Source organism: Crocodylus siamensis, chromosome 2 (genome assembly GCF_052110815.1).
Source record: "Crocodylus siamensis isolate JL-2025a chromosome 2, ASM5211081v1, whole genome shotgun sequence".
In the NCBI taxonomy this organism is placed as follows: domain Eukaryota; kingdom Metazoa; phylum Chordata; order Crocodylia; family Crocodylidae; genus Crocodylus; species Crocodylus siamensis.
Genome location: NC_143396.1, coordinates 66,163,486 through 66,176,918, shown reverse-complemented (window position 1 = coordinate 66,176,918; position 13,433 = coordinate 66,163,486). Strand labels below are relative to the sequence as shown.

Below are 13,433 nucleotides of genomic sequence, written 5' to 3'. Positions count from 1 at the left end.
ATACCTTTTATTAGACCAGCTGGGAAACTGCAAGGAGATTGATCCCAAAAGCTTGTAGAAAAGGACAATGTCCCTTCATCAGGCTCTGGGAAAAGTGTAGATGGTAAAAAGTCCTTATAGATAGGAAACTTCATTTTTGCACAGAGGGAGCTGAAAATGAATGGCTGTCCCTCTGGGTCCATGAGAGGTGTCTTTGTGAGCTGTGCTGAGCAGCTCTTTGATGAGAATTCCTTCCCTGGAGGTGTCAGATGGCAGGCAAGGAGGTAAAAAATCTTGTTGTTCTGCAATGAAGTTTAAAATCCAAAACCAGCTACAGTTCGGCATCTTCCATGTTTCAGGGATGTACTTGTAGCCGTGTTGGTTTGAGACAAGAAGACATACAAAAAAACTAGAACTCTTGGTTCCAAAATGAAACCTTTTATTAGACCAACTGGGAAATCCCAAGAAAATCAGCAGAAAAAGACAATTTTCTTGGGATTTCCCAGTTGGTTTAATAAAAGATTTCATTTTGGAACCAAGAGTTCTAGTTTTTTGTGTGTCTTCTTGTCTCAGACCAACACAGCTACCAAATACACCCCTTACGCTTCTAATCACTTTCATTTGCCCATAAAGCATTCCTATTACTGTTATGCTGTTTGTGACAGAGTGGTCAGAGTGGGCCTGATTTGCCACAGCCATCCAGCTTGAAAGTGATTTAACATCCACCCTGAAGCTATAATCTGTTGCAGTACATTTTTTATTAACATTACTTTTATTAAATTATCTAAAATCTTTTAATATCAAAACCTTTTGTTGGACGTTCCCTTCCATCCTTTACATACACTACATGAATAGTTTCATTTTTTAAATGTACAAGCTTAACAAAATTATATACTTCTGCTGTTTTGTGATAATTGATGATAAAGTGTTTTATATTTTCCAAGAGAGGGTAGAGAATGCTACTAACTAAAACTCAGGAATCCTTAAATGATAAATAAATGCCCTTCCCACACTGACTTATGGCACAAATTAACATCTTTATTTTTATGAGAAACAAGTCTTGTTGTTGATAATATCTTTTATTGGACCACCTATGTGGTTGAGAGACTTAAACACACTTCCACAGTATTGCATTCTTCATCAGGTCTGAGGGAAGAAGCATCTACAACAATGATTAAAAAAACATTGAAGGCTGTGAAACTGGTGGAGAAATCCCCAGAGGTAGCAGACAAACAATTAACAGAAGAAAAGATGGCTTGGTTAGTGGGAGATTAAGACCTTTCAGAAGGGAAGAGGGTCACTATTGTTATAGTATGAAGAAAGAATTTCAGAAAACAGGTAGATTATAGTATATCACAAATTCAATACGAGTGTTCAATCCTTGGTTCTTAGTATCTAACAAACTTAAGAATTTTCATACCCAGGCTTGCCTTTTGAAGCTTTTTTGTAAACTTTTTTTGAGCATGAGGACAATGAGGTCAGAAACGACAGTTGTTTTGTGAGAAACGTGCTCCTACTAGTGTTTGCATTTCTCTCTTTTTTTTCTGTGAGAATTTATTCGGGTGAGTAGTTTCTGTCTAGTTTTATCACATAGTTGCCATGATGGTATTCGATGCATTGAATCGGAGCTATCACATTTTGGGAAACATGTAGGATCAGTGGATTCTGATAGGTTCATTGTGGAAGCTAGTTGATAGTTATAGCAATGGAGAAGTGTTGACAGCTTTTGCATTTATTGTTAAGGCAAGCCTGTGTCCTGTTTGATATCTCTTAAACAATGGGGAGTTTGCTTCTGCTCATGAGTTAAGCAAGGTTAGGAGACTGTTTGAAAGCCAGGAGCAGCAGGGCTTAGCATATTTCTCTCCAGGTCTGATCTTTTTTGAGTATAGGCTATAATTGCTAGGTGATTCTTCTAATTGGTTTCAGTGTGGGGTGGTAGCTGGGGTGTGAAGTCACAGTAGGGTTTCTTTATGTATTGGAGCAGGTTACCATGGGGTATCTGAGTGACTCTTTCAAAGATATGTTTTATTTTCTAGGTGTCTTTGTTGTATAAAGGCAAATTTTAGGTTGGCAAGGTGGTAATCTCCTTAGAGCAGATGTGGTGGTATCTGAGTACCTGACTGTAGAATACAGTTTGTTTGGTGTGTTTGGAATGATTGCTTGTTTTGTGGCCATAAGTATGATGGTCCATGGGTTATTTGCCTTGGGTAGTCTGTAGGGTGCCATCCCACATGTGGATTCTTGTATCTAGAAAGCTGATGTTAGTGTAGAAATAACATTAAGAACGTTTGATCAAGGGATAATGTTAAACTTGTGGTAGAAATCAGTGAGTGAGTTCAGATGTTCAGTCCAAATGATGAAAATATCATTGATGTAACCCAGGTAGAGTTCAGGTTTAGTGCAAACTTCAAGATTGGTATGTAGGTCTTCTCTGTAGAATTAACCACAACAGATAGAAAAAGAGGCAAGAACAAGATTCTTAGAATCATAGAAAATGAAGGTTGGAAGGGACCTCAGGAGGTCATGTAGTCCAACCCCCTGTACAAGGCAGGACTACCCCCAACTAGATCATCCCAGCCAAAGCTTTGTTTAGCTGGGTCTTGAGAACCTCCAAGCATGGAGATTCCACCGCCTCCCTGGGTAACCTGTTCCATTGTTTTACTACCCTCCTAATAAGAAAGTTCTTCCTAATATCTAACCTAAACTTCCCTTGTTGTAAATTGAGACTGTTGCTCCTTTTTCTGTCATCTGCTGTCACTGAGAACGGTCTAGCTCCATCCCCTTTTGAACACCCCTTCAGGTAGTTGAAGGCTGCTATTAAATCCCCTTAGTCTGCTGTTCTCTAGACTAAATAAGCTCAGTTCCCTCAGTCTTTCCTTATAAGTAATGTCCCCCAACCCCCTCAACATTTTTGTTGCCCTCTGCTGGATCCTTTCCAATTTGTCCACAATTTCTTCCTCAGAGATTGACTGTAGAGGAACACATTTAAATCAGTTAATTAAATAACTGAAGATGGATGAAGAAAGGATTTTTACTAGCTTAATGTTCTGATCAGTTTTACTTTAAAAAATCTTAGTTGGCCTCTACCCATCTTATTGTGTAATTGGCTATTTTCTCTTGTTAGTTTTGGGTACCAAATTGCTAGGTGGATTAATATATTGTTAGCTTTTCTTCTTTGCTTTTGTAGTTAGTCTATGCCTCTCCTCTCAGAGCTGTAAGTATAGATACTTGTTTATGTATACCTAATGATAATACAGAATATCAACATAACTCTGCCTGTAGGGGCATGATACAACAGCTGCTGCTATGAACTGGGCCATCTATTTACTTGGATGTCATCCTGAGGCCCAGAAGAAAGTTCACCAAGAATTGGATGAAGTGTTTGGTAAGTTTTAGCCCTCCCTGAGATGTGGGTATAAGCGCGCAAGGTTCAGTGTATCATATACCTATTCCTTTCTGAGTACGTATTCATTATAAAAACCTCTCCAGGGATTGCCACCTTATAGCGGTGGAGAGGCTTGCATGTTCCAGTGATTCTGAGAGCAAGGCCATCGGGAGCTTCATGTTTCTGGTCACCCATGGTGGCAAGGTCGAGGGGGAGGTTCCTGACTAAGAGTGATCCAAGAAAACCTCAACAGCGTATCAGGCAGAAGACAAGTGTAACCCCTTTTCAGTGACTGTGAAGGCGGATGAAGGCTGCAGAAGACCAAGGGTCTCTAATCATCTTGGATTCCATGCCATTGGACTTAGAACCCTATCTGTCAAGGACCGTGCGTTTTGTTGGTATGCGACATCCTGACGGTAAAAGAAGTCATGCACAGGTGTCTTCCTTATAAGAATCATACATTATAAAGAAAAAACCACATTATTTGATTATTTGTTTATTAGAGTTGTATGCTGCCTTTCAAAAATGGCTCATGGAAGCTTACATTAAAAAACAGATACATTATATAAACAGATAAAAATATTAAAATGAAATGGAAAAAATCCCCAGACACTGTCCTAAAACTCAACCCCAACAACTGAAGTCCTGCTCAAATTAAAAAGTTTTACAAAACCTCTAGAAGTTGTCCAGACTAGGGCTCTGATAGATCAGAAGGGGCAGGAAGTTCCAGAACTGAGGAGTTACTAGCAAGAATGACCTCCCACATTTTATTCTCTAAATGAACTTGGTACACAGATGCTACTTGCAGGAGGTTGTTCTTGGCGACTTTAGGGACTGTGATGGAACATAAAAGAGGAGGAGATCCCTTAGGTATGTATGGTTCAGGCCATTTAGGGCCTTACAGGTCAAAACCAGCACCTTGAATGGTGCCTGGAAAACTATTCAAAGTCCGTGCAGATTCTGGAGTACTGGAAAAACATGCTCCTGGTGACCCATCCCTGTCAAGGCAGGGCACCACAGTCTGCAACAGTTGCAACTTATGGACATTCCTCAAGGGCAGCCCCCATGTAAGGTGCATTGCAGTCATCTAGTCTTGAGGTTACAAAAACACAGATGATGGTGACCAGATCCAAACCTGAAAGAAAAGGTTACAGCCTTCTCACCAGATAGAGTTGGTGAAAGATGGCAACGTTAAGATGGAGTCCTAGCCATTGCTGCAACTTGCAAATCTAAATGCTGCAAAGAATCTGGGAGCACATCAAGGAGTGTAAGTGACAAGGGGAGGCTGAACCCCATTGATGTTAGGTGGTTCTTTTCCCACCAAGTCCTGAGATCTGCCAACAATAGTCTCCTCTGTCTTGTTTGGATTTAGCTTCAACTGCATCCCATTTGCATCCCATCTCCAACTGAAGCAAAGCACTGGTTAAGGACCAAGACAACAGAACCTGAATCAGATGAGAAAAAGAGAGAGAGCTGGGTGTCCTCCTCATACTAAGGGCATCACTCCAGATCTCAGGAGAGACAGCCACATGGAATCCTGGAGGACACCACAGGAAAGGTAGTGAGGGTAGAATGAACATTTGCCCATTGTGGACTAGAAATGAAATACAAATTAGATGAAAGTACTGCAAATACAGATGGGGGAATGGGCTAAGCTGTAGTACCACGGAGAGGGACCTGGAGATTACAGTGGACCATAAAATGAACATGAGCCAACAGTTTACTCTTGTTACAAAAAAGCCAAAAGTATAATGGATTGTATGAACTGGAAAGTCACTTGCATATCAAGGGAAGTGATCTTTCCATTCCATTTAGCACTGGTGAGTCCTAACATGGAGAACTGTGTCCAGTTCTGGGCCCCACAATTTCAAGAAGGATGTGGACAGTTTGGAAACAGTTCAGAGCAGAGTAATAAAAAAATGATTAGGGGCCTGGGAGACCAGATTTATGAGGAAAAGCTGAAAGAGCTAGGGTTATTTAATCTAAAGAAGAGAAGTCTGAGTGCATATTTGATAACAGTTTTCAAATACATGAAGGGGGATTACAGAGAGGAACAAGATGGGCTTTTTTTCTGTCACTGTAGGGGAAAAGACTAGGAGCAATGGCTTTAAATTTTAGCAGGAAAAGTGTAGGATGGAGATTAGGCAGAACTTTCTGACTATGAAGGTGGTTAAGCACTAAAACAGGCCACCTAGAGAAACTGGAATCTTTATCCTTGGATGTTTTCAAGAGCAGGTTAGACAGAGATTTGGCTGCAGTGGTTTAGTTGGGGATGATCCTTTTCTGAGCAGTAAGCTGGACTACATAATCCTGTGAGTTCCCTTCCAGCCCTACTTTGCTATGATCATCACCTCTGGGATCTCTAATAAGATCAACAAAGTACAGTTTCAATTGTTAATCGTCAGACAAAAATTGTCAACCGAAGCCACAAGTGCAGTCTCAGTGCTATACCTAGGACAAAATTTTGACTGGCAGAGGTCCAGGAAACTGATAGTATCCAGATAGACCTGGAGATGGTGGAATCCCACTTGTTCAATGACCTACTCCAAAAAATGGGCGGTTTGGGAACAAGTGATAGCTAGCTAGCAAGTCAGCATCAGGTGATGGCTTGAACTTGTGCTTACACTGCATATACTCTCACTGTTTTGTGGATACAAAGACTTCAGAACCAGTTGGAAGGGGTACTAAGGAACTCATGAGCAGGGATCTGAGTTTTCAGCTTGCTGTGGGAAAAAATGTGGATTTTTTCCCTTAGTGGAGAAAAATTCATACTTTCTCTTTTAAAGGCGAAAACCACAGATTTTCTCCTTTTAAAGGATGCAGGAAATGGTGGGTTCCCCTCTGCTGAGTTCCAGGCTGCAAGGAGCTGTTTGGGGTTGCAGGGAGTGGGAAGAGGGCAATCAAGGCAGGAGGTTCTACATGCATGTGCATGTGCACATGCATGTGGCAGCAAGGCAGAAGTGGAGAGCAGCTCCTACATCTCCCTCCAGGTACATCTGTGTGGAGGAGGAAGGGGAACAGGCCATGTATTGGGCAGAGGGGAGAAGGGGCACAGGCCACACTGGGAGTGGGAGCACAGGCCATGCAGGGAGCTGGGGTGGGGGGCAGTGGGTCAGGAGTGAGGGGCACTGGCAGGGCTGGGGGCGCTGAGAGTCTGGAGTGAGGGACACCAGCAGGGTTGGAAGGCTTTGGGTTGGGAGTGAGAGGCAATGGCATTGGCAGGGCACCAGCATACCAGAGCTGCTTAGCCCCACAAAGTGGGGGAGGGGGGTGGGAGGCAGCTGGACCCACATCCTGGTAAGCAATGTGAGTGGGGGGAGCTCTGATTTTCCATAATAAAGTACCCAAAATCAAATGCCAAAAATGATAGGTATTTAGAATTAATTTTATTATAGTGATTGAGATGCTGGTAGGCTTCCAAATTGCTTAAAAATTGTAAATATATCAGTAAAACAGCGTAATATAGTGTCATTTCATTTTAATCATGGAATAGTCACTGAGGATCTAGTCAGGGAACTTCTGGAGGGACTGGATGTATTTAAATCAGCAGGTCCGGACAATCTCCACCCCAGGGTGCTGAGGGAATTAGCTGAGGTCATTGCAAGACCCCTGGCATGGCTTTATGAGCACTTATGGTGCTCTGGTGTGGTGCCAGAGGACTGGAAGAGGGCCAAAGTAGTTCCCATCTTCAAAAAAGGGAGGAAGGAGGACCAAGGAAACTATAGGCCAGTTAGTCTTACCTCGATCCTGGGTAAACTTTTTGAGAGAATTATCCTGGCATATGTCCACAAGGGACCAGCGGGGGAGGTTATGCTTAGGGGCAACCAACACGTGTTCATTAGCGGCAGGTCCTGTCAGACCAACCTGGTGGCCTTCTACGACCAGGTCACCAAATCCTTAGATGCAGGGGTAGCAGTGGACATAGTCTTTCTGGACTTTAGGAAGGCCTTCAACACCATCTCTCACCTCATTCTAAGTAAAAAACTGGGGGACTGTAGTGTCAACACCTACACAGTCAAATGGGTCACCAACTGGCTGGAGAGTCGCACCCAGAGTCGTGGTGGATGGGTCATTTTCAGCCTGTAGGGATGTGGGCAGTGGGGTCCCCCAGGGCTTGGTCCTCGGGCCCTCACTGTTCAACATCTTCATCAGTGACTTGGATGAGGGGGTAAAAAGCACCCTGTTCAGCCACCTTTATACTCTGCATCAAACTAAGAGAAACTGTTTTCTGACTTCCAATAATCATGGATAACTTCCAAAAGACAGACATTAGGTTTAGGGCTCAAAAATAAAACACAGACAAACAGTCCTTGGGCCCGCACTGTTCAACATCAGACTTGGATGAGGGGGTAAAAGGCACCCTGTTCAAATGTGCTGATGACACTAAAATGTGCGGGGGATGTGGGCACGCTAGAAGGAAGGAATCAGACCTAGACAGGTTACAGGGGTGGGTGGATGAGAATAGGATAGGATTCAACACCAAGAAGTGCAAGGTACTGCACCTAGGGAGGAAAAACCAGCAGCATACCTACAGGCTGGGGAACTCCCTTCTCATCAGTGTAGAGGCAGAAAAGAATCTTGGAGTCATCACTGATGCCAAGATGAACATGGGCCGGCAGTGTGGGGATGCAGTCAGGAAGGCCAACCATACCTTGTCATGCATCCACAGATGCATCTCAAGCAGGTCAAGGAGGAGATATTCCCCCTCTATGCAACACTGGTCAGGCCACAGTTAGAGTACTGTGTTCAGTTCTGGGCGCCGCACTTCAGGAGGGATGTGGACAACATGGAGAGGGTCCAGAGGAGGGCCACTCGCATGATCAGGGGGCAGCAGGGCAGGCCCTACGAGGACAGGCTACAGGACCTGAACCTGTTCAGTCTCCACAAGAGAAGGCTGAGGGGGATCTAGTAGCCTATTACAAGCCAGTCAGAGGGGACCAGCAGGAATTGGGGGAGTCCCTGTTTCCCCGAGCACTACCAGGAATGACTAGAAATAATAATAGGCACAAGCTGACAGAGGGTAAATTCAGATTAGACATCAGGAGGCGCTACTTCACTGTCAAGGTGGCTAGGATCTGGAACCAACTTCCAAGCAAAGTGGTGCTGGCTCCTACCTTGCGGGTCTTTAAGACAAGGCTAGACAATCACCTTGCTGGGGGCATTTGACCCCAGTACTCTTTCCTGCCATGGCAGGGGGTCGGATTTGATGATCTGCTCAGGTCCCTTCCGACCCTACTAACTATGAAACTATGAAAACATAGAATTTTGGGTGTTTAAACCAGAGAATTTGCAGTTTTTATCAGAGACTGTATGCCTTTTAAACATAGAAAACCAGGATCCCTGCTCATGAGAGATATTTTAGATGCTATTACCTAAACAGTAGGTTATTTGGGGCAGAGAATATCTGGGACGTTTTTCTTTTGCAGGGGGGGGAGGGGGTTGTCGTCTTTTTGCACTGTGCCTGATAGACTGTGGACCTGATCCATGGTTACAGCCTTGTTTATGCCTGTGTTGTGGTGTGTTGTAACCTAACATCTAAAAACCATTGAAAAGGTAAACATTTAGAGAAATGCTTCACCCTATAAATCAAGCAGTTAAGTTTAATGGCTGTAGTTTAAAGGAGCTAGGAGCCTCTTTAGAAGGTGAATGTATTTAATCTCATTAGGGCAGTTATATTTCTCACCCCCCTTTTACAATTCTTTGTAGGTGACTTTGACTGTCCCTTCACTGTGCATGATTTAAAGAAACTATGATATCTTGAGTGTGTTGTTAAGGAAGCCCTTCGTCTCTTCCCTTCAGTGCCATTCTTTGCCTGGACCTTGAGTCAAGATTGCTATATTAGTAAGTTGTTATGCCTTGTGCTTCTATTCCTTATATTAAGTAATGAGAATATCTGCTCTAGAAATTTGTTTCATAATTAAAGAATATTTTGTGTGACCAGTGTATGTGTGTTGAAAATCAATTACTTCATGACTTGTTGGTTCTTTTTCTTGCAGGAGGATTTAAGGTACCAAAAGGCACAAATGCAATCATTGTTTCTTATGCACTGCACAGAGATCCAGATGTTTTCCCAGACCCAGAAGAATTCAGACCTGAGCGATTCTTTCCTGAGAATTCTAGTGGAAGGCATCCATATGCATATATACCCTTCTCTGCTGGACCCAGAAATTGCATTGGTGCGTAACTGATGATAAAAGCCAAGTGTACTAGGTTAGCCTCCTTACTTACAGTCTTACCATCAAGGCTACTTTAGGAAAGGGTCCTTGCTGCAGTACCCATTGCAGAGGCTCTGTATGGTAATGGAGATTGCAGTCCTCATGTGTTTGATAACCACAACACAGCAATTCTCGTTTGTATCTTACACATCAGATTGATAAAGTCACAACATTTTCTTTCTCATCATGAGGTTTCTTAGAGTCAAGGGAGCCTCATACTGTTGTTTCATCCTTACTGGTATTTGTTTCACTGCATAAAGCTAACTTCCCTTCTAAGTCAGGAGGACCAACAGGGTTTTCTTGAGGATCTGAATCCTTCAGTCAGCAAGATCATTCACTAGGGAACACCAAGAGACAATCTCTTTTCCCCTTTCCTTATGGCATGTCAGCTATTTATACAATGGTCCCAATCTCTCATGGCCTGCAGATAAGGGGCAACATTTAAACATCCCTCCTTTTATTCTTCTGCTTGAGTATTCTCAGTAACACTTGCCAATTCCTCAGGACTAGAACTTTATCTTCATGTGATTTTTCTGAGAGACCTAACATTTTGGTGGATGCTAAAAAGTACATAGCAACTATGAAACACTGTGTATTACTATTTATGTAGTCAGTATGCCTTCAGATAGCTGTTCCTTCTGTGGCCCAAAATAAATATGATGTTGCAAGATTTTATTTTATTCTGAATGGGGCCTCTCAGCACTGGGGCCTGGCAGTGCTCCCAGGGATACTGGAGAGGGTATTCTGCCTTCACTACAAAATAATAGTAAATATTTATGGAAGTCTAAGGGCTCCTCTATAAATGTAGGTAAAGGTGTTGGGATCTGATGCTCAATCTACACAATCCCCATCAGCTGACCTGGGCTCCCAGCCTCATCTGCTGTCATGGCCATGGGTATGCTGGGAACATGGGGTGTCCCCCCAGCTGGAGGCCCAGTCAGCTGATGGGGGGCTCCCAGCTGAGGGGGCATGTACTCCCATGGCTGGAAGCCAGTGTCAGCTGGGAGCTGTCAGGCTTGAGAGTGCACATGCGCCCTCCCTCATCTGGGAACTCCAATCAGCTGACAAGGCCCCCAGCCGTAGGGGCCTCTGGATACATGTTCATTTAATGGTGTGGTAGGAAGCAGCTACACATATATTTTGTGAAATAATTTTGTAATTTATTCTTGCTTTTATCATGCCATGAATTGATTGGATGTGTGGCTGGGTGATGTAACTGGTTAATCACTGCTTAAGTGTAATGTGTAGATGGGCCCTAAGTAACACAGAAACTGGAAATATGCAATAGTCTCAGAGATTCGCCTTTCATTTTTGATCCAGTTTTCATATGCTGAAAGTAGACCTTAATTTGTTATAATAACATAAACATGCCTTCGTCAACAGCTACTCTGGGATCTGGGAAATTTAGAGGTTCCACACTGTTTGCAATTCTTTCCCTCCTTGGGCACGTCCACACATGCAAGCATGTGCACTTGCAGCAGCTAAAATAGAAGTGGTGCAAATTTGAGCCAGGGCTTTTTGCCTCAGCGCATATACTTGGACGTGCACTTTGTTGTGAATCAAAATGTGCCACCTGGGGCAAAATAACCCTGCCTGGCTCCTCCCAGATCTGTAGTCAGGGGGAGCTAGAGCCCGGGGCCAACACCTGTACTGTCCCCAGCAGTAAGCTGCCCTATCAGTACAAAAAGCTGCCCTGGCAAGTAGCTCAGGGCTACTTGCTCTCAGGAGCTTCTGGGGCCCAACCAGTTGGTACCTGGAGACACTACCCCTTGTGCCAGCTGGACTGCTGAAGCAGCCCTGAGAGTTCCCTGCACCCTCGAAAGCAGTCTGGCAGTGGGGGCTGCTGCCTGGCTGTGACCTGCTGCATACCTGCCAGACCTGGATGGGGACTGCAGAGCCAGTAGAGGCATCTGCCCTTCTGGGCCAGTTGCCAGTTGGCTGTGGCTGCAGAGTTGGCCTCTGTGTGGCATTGCTGTCATTTGTGCCCCTTGCCCAGCTGTCTGGGCAGCTATCGCCTGGAAGATGTTCCTGGTGTGGTAGCCTGCTTTGAACTGTCAAAGCATGTCCTCCTGGCGCCATTTGGCCAGGAGGTCATCCATAACCAGATTCCCCACCCAAACCCCTCTCTCCTCCATACCTCACAAGGGCTGCCTTGCATAGCTTCATCCGCCACTTGCACCCCCAGGCCCTCATGGCTGTCCCCCCAACCACAGGCACCATCACTTAAAAAATAATAATAAAAACAAACAAACAAACCCCAAAAAAGCCTCTACTTACCCGAGAGGCAGGGGCTGGGGGGCTCCAGGGCCTCCTGGCAGAGCCCCCCACAGGCAGCACAGGATATTGAGGGCCTGGGCTGGGGCTGCCCTCTGCCCCAAACTGTGTGGGCAGGGCCCCAGTGATACAGAAGGCAGCTGGACTGCTGGTAAGTGCTGGGTTTTTTTAAAATCGTATGGAGATGCTGTGGTGGGGGGACAGGGATCGGGCGGGCTGGGGCCAGGCAGAGAAGGGATCAGGGGTGTCTGGAGGGCAGGTGGGGGGTGGGGCCAGGCAGAGCAGGGATGGGGGGGACAAGGGGGGTCACCCCCATAGTCCCTGCTCCCCTCTTCCAGCCCCCCCCGACCCCTTACTTACCGGCACTGGAGCCCTGGTGCTGAAGCAGCTGCCTGCCGTGCACGGGCGAGTCACACACTTCAGCACCAGGTTGAGGAGCCAACCAGAGAGATGCTCTGGTGGCCAGAGCATCTTTGTGGAGGACCCAGCCTCAGGGCATGGTTCAGGACTGTGCCCTGCCCTGCTTTTTTAAACTCTGGTTTTTTTAGACCCCTGGGTAGCCAAGGATCTAATTTTCTCCCTGTGCTGCAAACTTGCAGCATGGAGAACTTTTTTTCATTCCCACACATGCCTTGTGCCATCTCAAAGGGGTTTCAGACAGGGCAAGAGGCATGTGCGCGCGCATCTGGACGTGCCCTTTTGGTTTAAATCTGTAGTTAGCAGCCTGGTTTCTAATCTTTTGCTTAGTTTTCTTTTTATTTCTTTTTGGTTTATTTCTAACCATTTTTTCTGCACCTCTTTGTTTTGAATCTTTATCTCCTCATTCTTCCCTTTCTTGCTCACCACCACACTCTGTTAGGACTGAAGATCAATAAGCAAAGTACTACCAAATCAAGTACTACTACTGCTGTACATGTGCAGTGGGTGTGAAGCTGAGCCCTTCTTTCTGCCACCCCAGTTCATCTCCTTCCACTTAGGCCTCCAAGAGAGAAAACAAAGTTCCATTTTGTGTCAGGGGTTTTCTCTACCATACAGGTCAGCTTTAAGGTCCTCTTGGTTGGGAACTATGCATACTTCAAAGGCAAACCTTGAAGGGAAGAGACTTTTTTTCTAGGGTCAAGTTCTATAAATTATAGCTCCCTGATTTTTGTTCAAGCAATCGATCCCTGTGCTGTATTTATTGAAAAAGCTATGTTGAAATATAATTATGGGAACTGTTAATACTACCCTTCAGCTGTTTTGTTTCATTTTGATGTGAAGGCCAAGACTTTGCACAGATGGAAGAAAAAGTTGTTTTAGCTACTCTCCTGCACCACTTTTGGGTGGAAGCAAATCAAAATAGAGAAGAACTTGGTATGGTGGGAGAACTGATTCTTCATCCAAATAATGGCATCTGGATCCAGCTGAAGAAGAGAACTGCTAACATGCCATCAGAAGAAAATTTCAAGAGTTTAGATCTTCAAGTATACTAGTAACATCCTTATTTCACTTTCTCCTTTTGATCACATGCACATTTACACAAAGGATTTTAGAAAACCACAGATACAACAAAATATTTCAGAACTTCTAGGTCAGCAATT

The 13,433-nt window shown here is 44.5% G+C and overlaps 1 pseudogene; it reads left to right on the top strand.

The window, feature by feature from the left end:
• The window catches only part of LOC149870346 (cytochrome P450 4V2-like), a 32,533-nt pseudogene extending 19,208 nt beyond the window's left edge, over positions 1–13,325 (top strand).
• Positions 13,326–13,433: the final 108 nt, after the last annotated feature.